Source organism: Oryctolagus cuniculus, chromosome 11 (assembly GCF_964237555.1).
Source record: "Oryctolagus cuniculus chromosome 11, mOryCun1.1, whole genome shotgun sequence".
Classification (NCBI taxonomy): Eukaryota; Metazoa; Chordata; class Mammalia; order Lagomorpha; family Leporidae; genus Oryctolagus; species Oryctolagus cuniculus.
Genome location: NC_091442.1, coordinates 7,043,800 through 7,054,439, shown reverse-complemented (window position 1 = coordinate 7,054,439; position 10,640 = coordinate 7,043,800). Strand labels below are relative to the sequence as shown.

At 43.9% G+C, this 10,640-nt stretch overlaps 1 long non-coding RNA gene across 1 annotated transcript; it reads right to left on the bottom strand.

The window, feature by feature from the left end:
• Nucleotides 1-217: 217 nt before the first annotated feature.
• LOC138844269 (uncharacterized) lies at nucleotides 218-930 on the bottom strand. The gene is made up of 2 exons (XR_011379821.1): nucleotides 614-930; nucleotides 218-313 (listed from the first exon to the last, which is right to left on the bottom strand). It is a non-coding gene; the product is annotated as an uncharacterized lncRNA (long non-coding RNA).
• Between the last annotated feature and the right edge of the window lie 9,710 nt (nucleotides 931-10,640).

Sequence of the window (10,640 nt, the reverse complement as noted above, 5' to 3'; positions counted from 1 at the left end):
GCTAACCCAGAAGGTGAGGAAATATTCATGGGATGGCCTTCATGAAGTCAAGAATCCTTTTACTATGACCCCAACAACTTCCTTCATGCAAGAGCTAATTCCCCCACTGGGCGTCTTTTTTTTTTCTTTTTTTGCCAGAATAATAAATCACTCCAAAATAAACGAGATACACAGAAAAGGATGATAATTTCTGACCTAGATGTGATTCCACGGCAGGTTTCAGAAATCGCTTCCTTTATTTATACACTGGAGATTTCTTATGAGGAAACCAGTTTCTCCCCAGAGACGTGAATGAGTGTTTCTTGTGTTTGTTCTGGAAGAAAAGCGAGGTTTTGTCAGCACAGACAGTCAACATTCGGCTTTCTCACCGAACTCACAGAAAAGGATGTCAATTAGGAGAGCAGCTCTATGGAGGACACAGGAAGTGCTCTCTACAGTTTGAAACTCAACGAATAAAGTTCCCAGGATCTTGTTTGGAATGTGATTGCTGACTGCTCATGCCGTCAGCAAACAGAGAGCACTTTCAGGCTTTGACCCCGGAGGGACAGAGACACAAGAGGAGGCCAGCACCCCAGGTGAACCCACAGGCGAGTGGAGAAAACTCTAGACTCACAGCCGGGAGGTGACAAGTTCCACTGATGTGTTTGCAGAACGCGGCAGATACAACTTGTGCCATGGAGAGACATCGGGGAAGATTTCCTCAAGGCAGAAACCGGAATCCAGGAAGGTGACTGTGCCCGCACCAGCAGTGTGGAATCCGTGTTGTCTCTCGTGTGGCACTGCAGTGTCTGCTGCCAGGGGCCTGGGGGCACGGGGGCACGGACGTGGACACGGGCAGGCTGCTGTGGGTTGCAGATGTCTTCATGCTGTGCGGAGGAACCTGAACTCTGTCACTGCACAGTAACATCTTTACTTACACAAGACTACTCTGCCTCTTGTTTCATTAATCTGAGCTTGTTAAGTAGATTGCACAGTGTAGACAGCTATAAATATGAATATTGAGATCACCTTTAACCTCAACACCCAGTTTTTAGTGTTTCGTGTACAACCTTCAGTGTGATATATTTGAATCAATTCAATATATTCTTTGTTTCATAGTTTCTCTTTTAGAATATTGAGATATCTATACTTCTATCTATGCATCTTTCCAACAAGAGAATTTTCTGTTTCCCTCCCTCTGCCTTTTTTTTTTTTTTTTTTGGAATTAACATTAGACTTCATCCTAAAGGAAATTTTCCAAATAGTATTTTGGCACATCTGCATTTTAAAAAGATTAACTCTGGTAGTAAGGAGAGGGTCTTAGATGAGATCAAGGCAGCATTTGCCAAACACTTTTGAGTGCCGACCATTCCTGGCTATTGACACGATTCAGTCTTGCTGTGTTTTCCATTATGTGTTCTACAGAAGAAAAAATAGACGACTGCTCGTGTTTGAAGAGGAATGTTAAGTAATCAGTGCAGAAGAAAATGTCTTGGGGAGATGCATGAACACAACAGGTTTGAAGCATTTCATTTGTGTACTAAAAATAGGCACCCCCGCTTTATTTAAACTTAGTCTGAGCATGTTAAACATGTGACCCTTTAAGCCTCAGAATGCTATAAATTGCATCATTACAAGACACATGAGCGTTGTTGACAATATTACAATCTCAACCTGTCTGAAGAAGAAATCTGAGAGCAAAATAACATCATATTACACATCGGATTTTTTATTTACCCTTGAAATTCAAGATAATAATACCCTTAGGATGGACCAAAATAGACCCAGTGGGCATTAAGTAAATAACTGGATGAGAATATGAGCTTTTCATGTCTCTAAGGCTTTGTCTAACTCTAATATTACTTGATTTTTTAATGTAAAATAATTGATAGTTGGTTACAAGTTCAAGAATATTTGGCAACATTTATAAATTCTGTTAAACCAGATAATTAAAAAACAGTCAATATAATCATTGCTGAATTTTTTGCCTGGCTTTAATTAGAGGTTGTCTTCTTTATTTTTAAATTCTCCATATCACAACAAACTAATAGCATTTATTTATGGTGGCATTTCATACCTTCAACGATAAAGAAAAATGTCTTAATTATCTAGAGGGGGAAAAGCAAATTATCTACAAGGAAAGGAACATTCTACTCTCTCCATCCTTCCCTTCAGTGACAGTCTGATCATTGTTGAAAGATAATTTTTGAAAGAGATAAAATCGTGACTCCTATACAGATATCAAAATGAACATATGTTTATGCTTAAGATTTTATTTTAGGGGTGGTGGTTGTGGTACAGCAGATCAAGCTACTTGGAACACCAGCATTTCCTATTGGAGTGCCAGTTTGAGTCCCAGCTGCTCCACTTCCAATCCAGCTCTCTGCTAATGCCCCTGAGAAGCAGCAGATGATGGCTCAAGTACTTGGATACAGGCTACCCGTGTGTGGGAGACCCAGATGGAGTTCCTGGCTTCTGGCTTCAGCCTGGCCCAGCCGTGGCTGTTGCAACCATTTGAGAAGTGAATCAGTAGATGGAAGATTCTCATTTCTTTCTCTCTCTCTCTCTTTCTGCCTTTCAAATTAAAAAAATGCATTTTTAAAAAGAACTCTTCTGTGAAGAGTTTAGGCTGACATTCCAGCCAGTTTAAGGGGAAAGTCAAGGAAGCACACATTTATGTGCAGCAAGGCGATGCTGAGATGAGCTGCAGGCAAACACAATGCATCTTCTTCCACTGGCACACATTTTTTTTTTAAAGATTTATGTATTTATTTGAAAGTCAGAGTTCTTCATAGAAAGAAGGAGAGGCAGAGAGAGAGAGGGAGGGAGGGAGGGAGGGAGGGAGGGAGGGAGAGAGAGGGCTTCCATCGCCAATCTAAAGCCAGGAACCAGGAGCTTCCTCTGGGTCTCCCACATGGGTGCAGGGGCCCAAGGACTTGGGCCATCTACTGCTTTCTCAGGTCATAGCAGAGAGTGGAGCAGCCAGGACTCGAACCTGCACCCACTACGCCCATGCACACAGGTTTTGTATGTGATGGCCTTCCCGTCACAGTGGCTCTGGTGTCTTCTCCTTTCCCCATTGCCAGTCTTCTGTGATACTGTACTCCAAATTCAACGGGAATTACGTCTGTAGATTTAGGGGGATGAAAGAAAATAAAGTAAGAATCTAGACCTAAGCATGTCACTGTTACTCCTCAAGGGTGGGACAGGTACCTCCCACTGCGAAAGCATGAACCCGGGAATTTCAGCCTTTGTTCCACACTAGTGACAGGTCCTGGTTCTTGTGGTCTGAAGCTTTTACAACTGTTAGAACTCCTGTTAAAAAGAAAAAGCATATAAAATTACAGATAAAAAATTAGATACAGACTGAACATTTATCTAGAATAAGAGAATAAATAAGTCAACAAACCAAATTATAAAAAATCATAAATTACAAATTTAAAATCACTTAAAATATTTATTGTATTTGTTTGAAAAGCATAGAGAGAGAGAAAGAGACATCTTCTACCTGCTGGTTACTCCTCAACTGACTCCAGTGGCCAGGGCTGGGCCAGGCTGAAGTCAGGATCCAGGACCTCCGTCTGGGACCTACAGGTGGGTGCTGGGGATACTGGGGACCCAAGCTCTTGAGTCATCACTTGCTGCCTCCCAGATGCAGTAGTAGTAAACTGGATAGATGTAGAGTGGACAGGCGGTGAACCAGCGCTCCGATATGGAAGGTGGGTGTCCCAAGGGGCAGCTTCACCCACTGCATCACAACACCCACCCTCACAAAATGATATGAAAGTTGATGAAAACCACATAAGTCATAAAGTGAACTCAGTTAACATTTTTGTTGGTAAATTATCACTCATATCCATATAGTACTTTTTAATCTACATTTTTATGGGCATACCTCTTAATCTTTCCTTCCTGTGACTATGATTTACAACATCATTTTCTAGAAGGAGAATTGAAAGATAATTCAGTGTTTTTTCTCCTAGAGTTGATAATTTCTCTTTTGAGGGCAGCTCTGTGTGCTGTTTTGTCTGGGTTCCCAAGACTTCATCAAGACAGGATGTGTTAGATAACCCTAGGATGTGATTTACTATGCTGGTACTATGGTGGCATGTATGCCAGGAATTCACAATTCCTGAAATTCTCCATTTCTATCAAAAGAGAAATAAAATTGTTTGGATTTATTGTCCCGTGTGTAATGTTGCTGAGTAGGGTCTCAGTGACAGAGATCTTTGGTGTTAGAGTTTTCCGCCGACTACCATCTAACTCTGAGCATTCCCAGACTTGTGTCTTCTCCCAGACCCACATACTGGTGGGGTCAAGATCATGTCTCATTTTTGAAACCACTTCTGACCTTGTGTTCCAACGCCAGAGGTCGACCCAGTAGGTACTGGGAATCGATTGAGAAGCAATTTCCACAGCAAAGCCGTCAGCAAAAAACCTTAGATGAGCACATCAATAACTATGAATCACATAAATATATCCCACAAAACCCGAAGCCAGTATTTCTCAAATTCATCTTTTCCTTAGCCAGGTCAAACCAACGTCCACAAATAGTCAACCACTACTTAATAAAAAGGGAAAGGTTGAAAAAAAAAAACAACAACAGGCAACTGGTGGGGAAGAAGAAAGCCATCTAAATGAATTGTGGTTAAAATTTACAAAAAATAGGAAAATGTGTGTCTGTGTAAGCATATTGCTAATATGCTGCCTCATTTTTCGCTGTATCCCCGATGTCTTCCCCATTTACATGGGCTGAAACAGGCACTTAATAAATCTGTGTTGAATGACTCAGTAAATGCTTGATGAAGCACTACAAAAAAAAGGATGTAGTTATGTGAGGGCTGTGTGTGTGTGTGTGTGTGTGTGTCTGTGAGTGTTTTGTGTGCCCTCAAATTAGTTAATGCAGAAAATACTACTCAGAGATTTTATAACAATTAGCATTTAATTTATTTAAGTTAGAAGTATAAAAGTAAATTAGCTCGCCGGCGCCGCAGCTCACTAGGCTAATCCTCCGCCTGTGGCGCTGGCACCCTGGGTTCTAGTCCCGGTTGGGGCACAGGATTCTGTCCCGGTTGCCCCTCTTCCAGGCCAGCTCTCTGCTATGGCCTGGGAGTGCAGTGGAGGATGGCCCAAGTGCTTGGGCCCTGCACCCCATGGGAGACCAGGAGAAGCACCTGGCTCCTGGCTTCGAATCAGTGCAGCGCGCCGGCCGTAGCAGCCATTTAGAGGGTGAACCAACGGAAGGAAGACCTTTCTCTCTGTCTCTCTTACTGTCTAACTCTGCCTGTCAAAAAAAAAAAATTAAAAAGTAAATTAGCTATTTCTTAGCCTTTAAGTGTGGCTCGTGCATTTGTAAATCCAGCAGATATTAAGAATCCCCTTTAAGGGATCTTTGACAAATATCTTGTTCCTTTTACAAAACCTCATGGCCTCAGATATTTTCAACACCTTTTGCTTCTCTCCCCTGCCTCTTGAAGCACATTACGTTGGTCCTTGCTAACTTAAACCCATGAATGTGATGGAATTTTAAAGACATAAATATAATTGCTGCCCAAGGATAAAGACTCATCAGACTGATGAGCTCATTTTTAACATATTCTCAAATTCATGGAACTGATGGAAGAAATGTTTATAATAATTTCCAGTTGAATTCTTGTAGACCTCACATGGCCTGTGTCTGATTTGCACTTAAATTCATGAGGTCATTCTACTGGCAGGAGAAGTGGGCACCTTTCCTGAATATGAGAGTAAGGACATCCTCCTGCTGCTCATCCTGACGCATGGGGGGCAGGGAGGCTTGCCTGCAGCAGCTCAGGCTCAGCTTGGGAAGCCAGCATCCCGTAGCTGAGTGCACGCTTTGAGTCCCGGCTCCAGTGCTTCTGTACAGCTTCCTGCCAATGTACACCCTGGGAGGGAGCAGCTAGGGCTCAAGGACTCACTTGTGGAAAACCTAGACTGAGTTTCCAGCTCCTGGCTGTGACCAGGCTCAACCCCAGCTGTCGTGGTGTCTGTTAAGTAAAGCAGCAGATACTCTCTCTGTGTCTGTCTCTCTCTATCTCTCTCTATTAAGGAAAATGAAAATGGACAGACCAAGCAAAATAAAATAAGTTCATCAAAGGGAAGGATTTCAGAGAAGGAAAATGAAAGGATTGGAAAAAAAAAAAAAAAAAAAAAACAGAAAACTGGCAGTGATTAAGAGCGATATAATTTCATGGTAGGGTTTAGTTAAATATATCAAAGATATTACATACAAATTTTTAAAACAATTTCTGAATGAGAACATAAAGGAAAAAATGAATAATAGATCTTATTTATTTATTTATGTATTTGACAGATACAGGAAGGTCTTCCTTCCATTGGTTCACTCCCCAAATGGCTGCTACGGCTGGAGCTATGCTGATCCAAAGCCAGGAGCCAGGTGCTTCCTCCTGGTCTCCCATGCAGGTGCAGGGCCCAAGCACTTGGGCCATCCTCCACTTCCCTCCTGGGCCACAGCAGAGAGCTGGACTGGAAGAGGAGCAACTGGGACTAGAACCTGGTACCCACATGGGATGCCGGCACCACAGGCAGAGGATTAATCAAGTGAGCCACAGCGCCGGCCCCGAATAATAGATCTTTAGATTAAAAGCACCAGATCCTATCAATAGATACTAGAAAGGGTAGGATAGCAATGACATAAAACATTTTATTAAATTTTCAACTGCAGATGTTTATATACTTATCATCAAAACTAATACAAAAGCAAAACATAATTTTTCTTTTGTCCATTTATTTGAAAGGCAACAGATAAAGGGAGAAACAGAGAGAAAGATTCTCTATCTTCTGGTTCACTCCCCAAATGCCCACAGCAGCCATGACGGAAACAGGCTGAGGTCTGGAGGCTGAAACTCCAACCTGGTCTTCCACGTGGGAACCTGGGCCATCACCTGCTGCCTGCCTGCCAGGTCCATCAGCAGGAAGCTGAAACAGCAGAGCCTGGGATCCATCCCAGGAAGCTGAGGGCATCCAGGCGGTGGCTTCACACTGAGTGTAACGGCCACGCCCCAAAATAGTTCTTGAGAAAAGCAACGATGATGTAAAATCATCATCATTTCTATAATTCCATATATTATATAAGCAAAAGCAAGGAAAGGACTTGGACCAAGGAGAAACACAACTTGCTTAGTTTTTGTCTTTTGCAAGCAGCTGGACTTTTAATATAAATTCAAATATATTCATAAAATTGTAAGAGTAACTAATTGCCTGGAGAATAGAAAGAAGATAGTGTAGGAGAGGAGAAAAAAAAAACCTTCTCTTCCTGTTTAGACTCTATCACTATAGCCTGCAAATTAAACTAATGACATATTATCAAGAAGAAAAAGAAAAGCAGTTTATTTACATGTACAATGTGCATATATGTAGGCCAACTCAGTGATAAGTAACTCAAAGGAGTTAGGGTTTTCAATTTATATATCATTTTTTTTTTAACAGACAGAGTGGACAGTGAGAGAGAGAGACAGAGAGAAAGGTCTTCCTTTACCGTTGGTTCATCCTCCAATGGCCGCCGCGGCCGGCCGGCACGCTACGGCCAGCGCACTGCGCTGATCCGATGGCAGGAGCCAGGTGCTTTTCCTGGTCTCCCATGGGGTGCAGGGCCCAAGCACCTGGGCCATCCTCCACTGCACTCCCTGGCCACAGCAGAGAGCTGGCCTGGAAGAGGGGCAACCGGGACAGAATCCGGCACCCCAACCGGGACTAGAACCCGGTGTGCCGGCGCCGCAAGGCACTTAGGGGAAAACAAATAACTATTTGGAAAGCTAAGTGGATTTTCGGGAGAACACACAGGAGGTGAGGAATCCATGATAAGGTGTTCTCTCCAGGATGAGTGATTTCCCTCTCCTGCAGGAGCATGACTCTGGAGCTGGGGTGTGCAGTAGGTGCAGGTTGGGTTCTTCTTTCTCACAATGGGTCTGCCATGAAGAGAATGGAGAGCCCCCTCCTTTCCCGGAAGTGGTTGGTTTTTTTTCAGATAACGGAAGCTCCTACAAGACTTTTCCGCCCTAGAATCTGTTGAATCTCAGAGACCTTCAGCTTCAAGTAATCCTTGAACCAACTCTTCTGAGGGGCTCCTGCAAACTATTGTTGGCTGCTGACTCCATGGAAGATGTGAAAACTACGTGCAGATGGAGCAAAGCCAAGTGTGCCCATTCCCACCCTGGGAAGGCTCCCAAGGGGAAGACAGAAGAGAGTGACCTTCCTGTGCTCTTGTCCTAGGGGAGCGTTTCAGTCCCTGACTGTGACTGGACACACTTTGTATTGCAGTCGTCCAGATTTGATGGGTGTGTGGAGATAAGGGTATTTGGGTGACTCGTGCAAAGAATAAACAATAATTTGACAAATCCATAGTTTAATAGGGAGAAAGGGCTATTGTTTTTTGATCTCAAGAGAACAAGATAAACCATGTGTTCAGATAAAAGGATTTTCAGGAAGTTTCTGAAACAAACAGAGAAGTTATTTGCAACTTCATCTCTCCAGGAAAGAATGTCCTGTATTTAGCCTAGCAGTTAAGACGCGGGCACCTGCATAGCACTGCCTGGGTCTGGCTCCTGATTCCAACTTCCCGATAAAACACAGACTGGGAGGCAGCCCCGAGTCCTTGTCACCCTTGTGGAAAACCTGGACCAAGTTCCTGGTTCCCAGCTTCAGCTTGGCCCAGCTCCAGCTTTTGCAGGCACTTAGAGAGTGAACTAGTGTATGGGAGGCCTGCTTGCCTGTCTCTCTCTCTCTTCCTCTAAAATTATTTTTTTTAATTAAAAAAAAATTTCCAGTCCAGAAGATAATGCACAATAAGGTTATGTTAATGTCAGTCATGTGGATGAATATACCAGTTGTCAACATTTTTGCAACATTAGCATTATTAAAATTAAAAGGAAACATAACTTTTATAGACAAAGGGAGAGATGAAACATAAAGCGAGTGTAAAACAGAGAGCCAAAATTAAGAAAGCAGAATGGAGACCAAATATAACAATAACTGATAGAAATGAACATGAATTGAACTACTTAGTGAACAGATGCTTACTATTATTTACTAATTGAAAACTAGCATACTTTAAAATGATATCCAGAGATGTAAAATGAAGGATGGACAGTGATGTGTGAGCCTAGCACAGCATCTTGTACACACGAAATTATATTCATTTAAAAAAGTATAACTGAACACAGAAATGATTGTTACAAAGGAAATTCATTTGATTTTCAAATTTTACAACACAATGAAAAAATCATCATGTATCTTTATGCACAAAACAAAGTATATATAAAATAGGTAAGTCAAGTGATACTGGGGAGGGTACCATGGCACAGCAGGCTAAGCTGCCACTTGCCTTCATCCCATACTGGAGCGCAGGGTTGAGTCCTGCCTCTTCTGCTTCCAATAAGCTTCCTGCCAATGCGCCTGAGAGGCAGCAGGTGATGGCTAGATTACTGGGGATCTAGCCACCCACTTGGGAGAACTGCATGGAATTCCAGGCTCCTGGCGTTGGCCTGGCCCAGCCCCAGCTGTTATGGGCATTTGAGGAGTGAACCAGCAGATGGAATACCTTCCCCCCCACCCTTCACCACCCCTCCCTCCTCCCCCCATCACCCCTCCCATCACTCTTTCATATGAAAAAATTTATAAAGTATTTGAGAGGGTGGATTTTGAGATGGAGAAATTAAGGGTGGAAGCGCCAGCTGGGATATTAAGAGATGCTTGTTACAGAGTGAGTGAGCTGGGATGGAATATAGAGAAAGGCCAGCTAGATATTGGGGCTCAGGACATGACACCCCGAAGTGTTGTGCTGTGGCTGGAAGTCACTGGAAGGGCCTCCGAAGGAAGATGTCTTTTTTTTTTTTTTTTTTTTTTTGACAGGCAGAGTGGACAGTGAGAGAGAGAGAGAGAAAGGTCTTCCTTTGCCATTGGTTCACCCTCCAATGGCTGCCGTGGCCGGCGCGCCACGCTGATCCAATGGCAGGAGCCAGGTACTTCTCTTGGTCTCCCATGGGGTGCAGGGCCCAAGCACTTGGGCCATCCTCCACTGCACTCCCTGGCCACAGCAGAGAGCTGGCCTGGAAGAGGGGCAACTGGGACAGAATCCGGCGCCCCGACCGGGACTAGAACCCGGTATGCCCGCGCCGCAAGGCAGAGGATTAGCCTAGTGAGCCGCGGCGCCGGCCAAGAAGCTGTCTTTGCCCTCCTGCTGCCCTCCTTTTCCTCTTCCCCGGTACAGGCCTTGGAAACTGGAACCCCTCCCTCCCGGAGCCAGCCATGAAGGTTGAGGACAGGCTCTCCCTTTTCTCTTGAGGACTCCCGTTCCAGGCAGGGCCTGCCCTGTCCCTGACACTTGGCACACTAGGAAGAGGCCCAGAAGAGGATAAATGCACAGATACTGCTTCTGTGACCATCGGATCATCATCCTTTGTGGAGTCCTGTTTCTGCAGGGCTGTTCATTCATTTGTTTAAGCAGAACATGAGCAAGTTTTCTCTGGATCTCTGGGATCTTCATTTCTCAAGGCCCTGTCGTCAATGAAAACTTTGATTACATAGTTTGTTATTCTTTCCTCTTGCTAACCTTGCATCATAGGAGTGTCAGCCATGATGCTTACCATGAGTGGGGGAAGGTGTCACCCCTAGGTAGGTCT